Source organism: Nomascus leucogenys, chromosome 12 (genome assembly GCF_006542625.1).
Source record: "Nomascus leucogenys isolate Asia chromosome 12, Asia_NLE_v1, whole genome shotgun sequence".
NCBI lineage: Eukaryota > Metazoa > Chordata > Mammalia > Primates > Hylobatidae > Nomascus > Nomascus leucogenys.
The window spans coordinates 96121647-96129582 of NC_044392.1; the positions used below are offsets into that span (position 1 = coordinate 96121647).

A 7936-nucleotide genomic window follows, 5' to 3' on the forward strand; every position below is an offset into this window, starting at 1 on the left:
ACATGCATTACTTTTTTAATATTACTACAGTAAAAAGGAAGTGGGGGGAAGCTTATTTATTCTTCTCCCTCCCTAAATATTAACACATTTTATTTTGAGAAACATTTTTACTAATTAGATTCTGGATCATTAAGCAATCTATGCTACTACATTTAAAAAACGTATTGAGTAATTCACCCAAAGTAATTTTCCCTATAATAGAGCATTCCAAATTTTTAACCAGAATAGAAAGAAAATAAAGCAAACACTTTAACTGGCTGCAGATATTCTTAAAAGATTATGACAAATCTCGGCTGGGCATGGTGGCTCACGCCTGTAATCCCAGCATTTTGGGAGGCCGAGGCGGGTGGATCAGTTGAAGTCAAGAGTTCGAGACCAGCCTGGCCAATACAGCGAAACCCCGTCTCTACTACAAACACAAAAAAATTAGCCAGGCGTGTTGTCGGGCGCCTGTAATCCCAGCTACTCGGGAGGCTGAGGTAGGAGAACTGCTAGAACCCTAGGGGCGGAGGTTGCAGTGAGCAGAGATCGCGCCATTGCATTCCAGCCTGGGCGACACAGCCAGATTCCGTCTCAAAAAAAAAAAAACAAAAAAGATTATGACAAACCTCTATTTTTGCATTCTAACTACCTCATTCTTTTTCATTTAATATTACTGAGGAAGTTGATTCCAAACCTAATCATTATTCATTGAAAAATTTAAAAAAAACTAGCCATTTCAGTTGCTTTCAGAAGTATAATAAAAATAAACATGAAGGGGGTTTCATGATTATTCAAATTTATAGACGGAATCTATAAAACATAACCAAAAATATTGTCCTGTGTGATATTACTTGTTCCTCTACATTCCAACTACTAGGGAATTAAAAATAAGTGTCATAAACAGTTTGTTTCTTACACATCTTAAAATTCTATCCTACAACTTTGACTTTATAATCCAACAGGAAGGAAAGTCTGAAATATCAAAAAGAAAATTGACGTGAAGCACAAATCTATATAACCTAACTCTGAGAAGACACTTTGAACAGAGGAAACATGTTTAGCTGCAATAACAACAATAAAACAACAATAATAAAGGTCTCAAAGTCCTGTGCAAAAACAAGCTGAGTCTTCCCTCCGGAAAATAATTTAACAATTTTACAGAAGAACCTGACACCACAATACTCCCGTGCTAAATTATTCTCTGAAAGCACCTACAAAGCAATCTTTCACATCCAAAAGCCACTCCCTGCTCAAAACCACCCGCATCCAAGCCGAACCTGAGACCTCACCAGCTGCCCCACCTCCAGCGCGCTCTCTCCCGACCCCACAGCAGCCCCTCGCGGAGCTCTCCTCTGCTGTCTTCCTTTTTCTTTGCCAAGAGGACCAGAAAAGGGGGTCCCTCCGGCTCGGCCGTGCAGACCCTACCTCCAGCTCAGAGCAGTGGCGAGCCCATCCCAATTCCGCGCTTCCTTTGCAGGCCTCCCTCTGGCGTGGGGACCCTCCTGCTTTCCTATGCAAGTACTAACCAGGCCCGACCCTGCTTAGCTTCTGAGATGAGACGAGGCCGGGGGTGTTCAGGGTGGCACGGCCGTAGACCCTCTGGCTTTCCGCCGCTCCACCTGGCACTCGGAGAGCTAATGCCAGCGATGGAGTCCGCGCCACCCCTGCCCCAAGGCCTCTGCCCCAACTGCGTGGCCGCCCAACTCTCCGCTTCCTCCCGCCCGCCTCTCCACCCCACCCCGCCCCTGGCCCTGTACCTGGAGCTCCAGGCCAGGTACAGCCGGCCTGCCCACGCCTGCTTCCCAGCTGATGCCTGGCGCTGAGCAGCAGCCTGACGGGGAGAAGGCGGAGTCCTTCCGGGGTCAGGAGTGGGAAGGTGGAGAGAAAGTGGAGGGGGCCTTCTAGGCTTTCTGCGTGGGAGGCTACGTGTGAAGCAGCTCCCGCCATTTTTGTTTAGGGTAGAGGCTCCGGTCTCGTCAGGTGGATGTAAAAGCTGTATTCGAAGAATTGCATCCTTTTACAAACCGGTAAAAAAACTAGTATTGTAGTTCGTAACCTGTCGGGGGATCTAGAACGGTTGTCAATCTGGTGAAAACTATGGGGCCTTTCCCCTGGAAAAAAAAATGTGTATACACATGCTCATTACATTAAAGAAAAAAAAAATTACACAATTTCAAAACCCTGAAAACAAGATTAAGAACTTCTACCACAGGCCTTCAGCCCTCAAATGAATAAGTGTTAAGAGGCATTCTAATCCGGTATAGATGATGCATTTATTATCGATTTCATGTCCTCTTTACCTTTTTTTCTGTGTTTCCCACTGAATTAGGCAACCGAAGAACATTGAATGTGGCAATTTATTGGCAGAGTAGTCACCGCTCTCAGGTTCTGTCCAATACATAGTAAACTAATAGGGGGCCGGGTTAGGAAAAAAATAACAACAACCCAAGGTACTGTTTCTACGTTCAATCTTCAGTCAAAACATTCCATCAGAACTGCAGATTTAGGCAGGGCACGGTGGCTCAACCCTGTAATCCCAGCACTTTGGCAGGCCAAGGCGGGCAGATCACTTGAGGTCAGGAGTTCAAGACCAGCCTGGCCAGCATGGCGAAACCCCATTTCTACTAAAAGTACAAAAATTAGCCAGGTGCCTGCCTGTAATACCAGCTACTCAGGAGGCTGAGGCAGGAAAATCGCTTGAACCCAGGAGGCGGAGGTTGTGTGAGCCCAGATAGTGCTACTGCATCCCAGCCTGGGTGACTAGAGCGAAACTGTTTCTCAAAACAAAAAAACAAAACAAAACAAAACAAAAAACTGCAGATTTAAGAATTCCAGTTGCTGAGCATATTTGTGGTGAAAAGCCAAAATAATTCTGTTTTCAAAATTCCCATTTAATCAAATGGAAAATAGAATAGTAGTACCAATTTATGATATTATTAGATTAATAATAACTAACAATCCACAGACTGGGTTTTATGTGAAAATATTTTGCACTTATAGGGTAAATGGAGCTCTTGAGATTTGAAGAACCTGAAATTTGTAAGGCTATTTTCATTTATTTTCCCAATTTCCTCCTCTTTCCCATTTCCCACAGCTTCCAAACATTCAGCCTACTGGGAAGAGCAGTAATGATGATGACTACCACTGAACACAACTTTCCTGAGACCATATTAGCTCCTTAATTCCACGATCAACATTATGAGAGAAATATTATTACACGGTGGGTACAGAGTTTATTCTTTAGCATGAGAATAAGATATGTCACATTTAGGCCAAGTGAAGCGGCTCACATCTGTAATCCCAACACTTTGGGGGGCCGATGAGGGAGGATCCCTTGAGGTAAGAAGTTCGAGATTAGCCTGGGCAATAGCAAGACCCTCATTTCTACAAAATAATAATAAAATAAAATATATAAAATAGAACTATCACATTTAATTTATGTTTATAAACCAAATGCAATTTGCTGTAAGCCTCCCTTCTTCTGGTTTGGCAGAGTACTGCACTCAATCTTAGCCATTATTGGATATATTGGTTAACATATTAGCTACAAGTAAAAGAAAACCAAACAAGTAGTGGTTTAAACCAGAAGGACAGGGGACTCGATGTCTTCTGATATTGGGGACAAGGAAAAATAAATTGGAGCCTGGATTAATTCTGAAGGCCCGTACCTCCCGCAGATAACCAAGCCGTCGTGTAATGCTCACTAAACCAGAGAATGGAGCTCATGGAGTGCTACCAGTTGTTTCTTCTGTACAAGTACCGCAATACATGCTACAGCAGCCATTAATGAATTTAGGGGATCCTATCTGCATAATATCAAAACAAAACTGTGAAGTCATACTGCCTGGGTTTGAATCCTTTCTTGGCCACTTACTAGATGCATTGTTAAAGGAAAAGAAACACAAAGCTACTTTTCTGTACTTTCAACACTTCTGACACCAAATGTGTGGAGGTTTTTCCCCACCAAACAAGTCTCCAATTATTTCTTATTATAAACTCCACTCTTTAATTTAGTGTCTACCAACTGGGTGTTGTACAGTTAAATTCAATTCAATACTATGCACCAAACCCTTAAGGGCTCAGTCCTGCAAGACTGCCCCCACTTCAGATACCAATTGCAAATCCCAGATTGTCACTTGTACTTCTGACCAACCAGCTATAAATCAGAAATTCCCACAATCTTCTCCTCCCATTCCAAACCAGTTTATTGATTTATAACAGAAGATATTACAAAGGATACAGATGAGCAACCAGATGAAGAGGTACATAAAACAAGATCTGGAAGGATCCTAAGTGCAGGAACTTCTGTCCTCATGGAATCAGGGTGTACCACCTTTTTGGGATATGGATGTGTTCACCAACTCAGAAGCTCTTAGAACCCCGTGCTTCAGGGATCTCTATGGAGGCTTCATAATGTTGTTACCAGAAAGGGGTCCCAAGCCAGACCCCAAGAGAGGGTGCTTGGATTTCGCACAAGAAAGAATTCAGGGCAAGTCCACAGTCCAAAGCAAAAGCAAGTTTAAGACAGTAAAGTGGTGAATGTCCACTTACTCTATAGACAGAGTAGGGTGTTCCCAAAAGGAAGAAGAGGAACGCATCCACACTAGGTACAATATTCATTTATAGAGGATTAAAAAAAAAGATCATGGGGAGATGTGCTCTGCTACAAGGGTTTGTGATAAAAGTTTAATTTTCTTAATTACCATATTTTGCAAGAATTAATATTATCATCTTTAAAGCAAAATTAGGAATGCTTTTGCTCTAAAGGTATCAGGGACATCAGGACACTCCCAAGTCTGGGTCTGTTTAGTAAACATTATCAATCTGTTCCCTTAAGTGTAAATGTTTAGAAGCTAGAAATGCCTAACTTCCTGGGAATGTAGCCCAGCAAGTCCCAGCCTCATTTTCCTAGCCCTCACTCAAAATGGAGTCGCTCTGGCTTGAACCCTCTGACAATGTAACCATAATTGATTATTAACTCAATCTTCAACTCCTCTCTACTCCACAGAGGATGGGGTAGGTATGGGGCCAACATTTTTAAGCTTCTAATCATAGCTTGAATTTGCTGGTGACCAGCCCCTATCCTGAAGCTATCCAGGAGCCCAACAAGAATATTAGAAAAAAAGACACTCATATCAACCAGGAAATTCCAAGAGATTTAGGAGCTCTGTGTCAGGAACTGGGGACAGAGACCAAATATATATCTTTTCTTTCTTTGTTTCTTTTTCTTCCCCCTCCCTCCCTCTCTCTCTCTTTCTCTCTTTCTTTCTTTCTTTCTTTGATACAGGATCTCACTTTATTGCCCAGGCTGCACTGCAGTAGTGTGATCATAGCTCACTGCAGCCTAGAACTCCTGGGCTCAAGTGATCTTCCTGCTTCAATCTTCTGAGTAGCCGGGACTACAGGCACTTGCCACCATGCCCAGTTAATTTTTAAAATTTTAGTAGAGACAATGTCTCCCTATGTTGCCAGGGCCTGGTCTCAAACTCCTGGGCTCAAGGGATCCTCCCGCCTCAGCCTCCCAAAATGTTGGGATTATAGGTGTGAGACACCGTGTCTGGCCCAAATACGTATTTTTTATGTCACAGTGGTCTTTGGCAAGGTACTTACCCTTTTCATGTCTCAATCCCCTCCTGGCATGTTAGAAAGACAAATACAGGCCTGGCACTGTGGCTCACACCTGGAGGCCGAGGTGAGCAGATCATTTGAGGTTAGGAGGTCAAGACCAGTCTGGTCAACATGTTGAAACCCCATCTGTACTAAAAATACAAAATTAGCCAGATGTGGTGGTGCGTGCCTGTGATTCCAGCTACTCGGGAGGCTGAGGTAGGAGAATCGCTTGAATCCAGGAGGCAGAGGTTGCAGTGAGCCAAGATCATGCCGCTGCTCTCCAGCCTAGGCGACAGAGCAGGACTCTGTCTCAAAAAATAAAACAAAAAAAGAAAAAGAAAGACAAATATAGTAATGCTTAGAAAGAACTAAGAATCTTATGGAAATTTTTTTTTTTTTTTTTGAGACGAAGTCTCGCTCTGTTGCCCAGGGTGGAATGCAGTAGCACAATCTTGGCTCACTGCAACCTCCACCTCCCGGGTTCAAGCAATTCTCCTGCCTCAGCCTCCCGAGTAGCTGAGACTACAGGCTTATGCCGCCATGCCCAGCTAATTTTTTGTATTTTAGTAGAGACAGGGTTTCACTGTGTTGCCTGGGCTGTTGTCAGACTCCTGAACTCAGGCAATCCGCCTGCCTCGGCCTCCCAAAGTGCTAGGATTACAGGTGTGAGCCACCGCACCCGGCTCTTATGGAAATTTTTAACTTGAGTACTTGGACTTCCATAGGATCCAAGGAGGCAACTTTATTTCAATATGGTTGGTTTGCCTTGTAATCCCATGTATTTGTTTTATACACATAGAAGCATTACTTTGAAAAGGGGGTCCCAGACGCTACCAGAAAGCCAAGAGGTCCATAAAAAAAAAAAAAATGGTTAAGAACGTAGAACAGACTGCTAAGACTGCATCCACCCCATGAGCACAGAGCTCCGCTGCCTGTCCACATCTGTGTGATGGTGGGCATGGGTCAAAAGGACTCCTACGAGGGTGATGAGGCCCACAGCAAGAGAAGTATCCTGACCCTGAAGTACCCCATAGAGCACAGCATCATCACCAACTGGGATGACATGGAGAAGATCTGGCACCACAACTTCTACAATGAGCCGCATGTGGCTCCAAGGAGCACCCGTAGTACTGACTGAGGCCGCCCTGAACTCCAAGGCCAATCACGAGAAGATGACCCAGATCACGTTTGAGACCTTCAACACCCCAGCCATGTACATGGCCATCCAGGCCGTGCTGTCCCTGTACACCTCTGGCCACATCGTGATGGACTCCAGCGATGGGGTCACCCACACTGTGCCCATCTACGAGGAGTAGGCCCTCCTCCAGGCCACCCTGTTTCTGGACCTGGCTGACCGGGACCTGACTGATTACCTCATGAAGATCCTCATGGAGCGCCACTACAGCTTCATCACCACCGCCCAGTGGGAAATCGTGCATGGCGTCAAGGAGAAGCTGTGCTACGTCACCCTAGACTTGGATCAGGAGATGGCCACGGCAGCCTCCAGCTCCTCCCTGGAGAAGAGCTACTAGCTGCCCGACAGCCAGGTCATCACTATCGGCAAGGAGCGGTTCCACTGCCCCAAGGTGCTCTTCCAGTCTTCCTTCCTGGGCATGGAATCCTGTGGCATCCAAGAAACTACCTTCAACTCCATCATGAAGTGTGATGTGCACATCTGCAAAGACCTCTACGCTAACACAGTGCTGTCTGGCAGCACTGCCATGTACCCTGGCATCGCTGACAGGATGCAGAAGGAGATCACCACCCTGGTGCCCAGCACGATGGAGATCAAGATCATTGCTCCTCCCCAGAGTAGATACTCCATGTGGATCAGTGGCTCCATCCTGGCCTCGCTGTCCACCTTCCAGCAGATGTGGATCAGCAAGCAGGAATACGATTAGTCCAGCCCCTCCAGCCCCTCCATTGTCCACCGCAAATGCTTCTAGGTGGACTTTTACTTAGTTGCGTTATACCTTTTCTTGACCAAAGCTAACTTGCACAGAAAACAAGATGAGATTGGCATGGCTTTTTTTTATTTTTTTTGAGGGGGTGGCTTGACTCAGGATTTAAAAACTGGAACGGTGAAGGTGAGAGTAGTTGGCTGGAGTGAGCATCCCCCAAAGTTCTACAATGTGGTGGAGGATTTTGATTGTACATTGTTCTTTTTTTTAATAGTCATTCCAAATATCGTGAGATGCATTGTTACAGGAAGTCCCTTGCCCTCCTAAAAGTCACCCCACTTCTCTCTAAGGAGAACAGCCCAGTCCTCTCCTGAGTCCACACAGGGGAGGTGATAGCATTGCTATCATGTAAATTACGTAATGCAAATTTTTTTTTTGTTTTT

General features: G+C 44.9%; 1 protein-coding gene and 1 pseudogene across 2 annotated transcripts in view; one reads left to right on the forward strand and one right to left on the reverse strand.

The window, feature by feature from the left end:
- Positions 1-1852, reverse strand: part of MIGA1 (mitoguardin 1) — a 96988-nt gene extending 95136 nt beyond the window's left edge. Inside the window, exon 1 of one of the 2 annotated variants that reach the window (XM_012500378.2) lies at positions 1740-1852. The gene's annotated coding sequence lies outside the window, so the exon portion shown is untranslated. The remainder of the gene's footprint in view (positions 1-1739) is intronic. The other variant, XM_030825157.1, reaches the window with a different exon arrangement.
- A 4569-nt stretch (positions 1853-6421) lies between these two features.
- LOC100606195 lies at positions 6422-7866 on the forward strand (annotated as a pseudogene).
- The last annotated feature ends 70 nt before the right edge of the window (positions 7867-7936 follow it).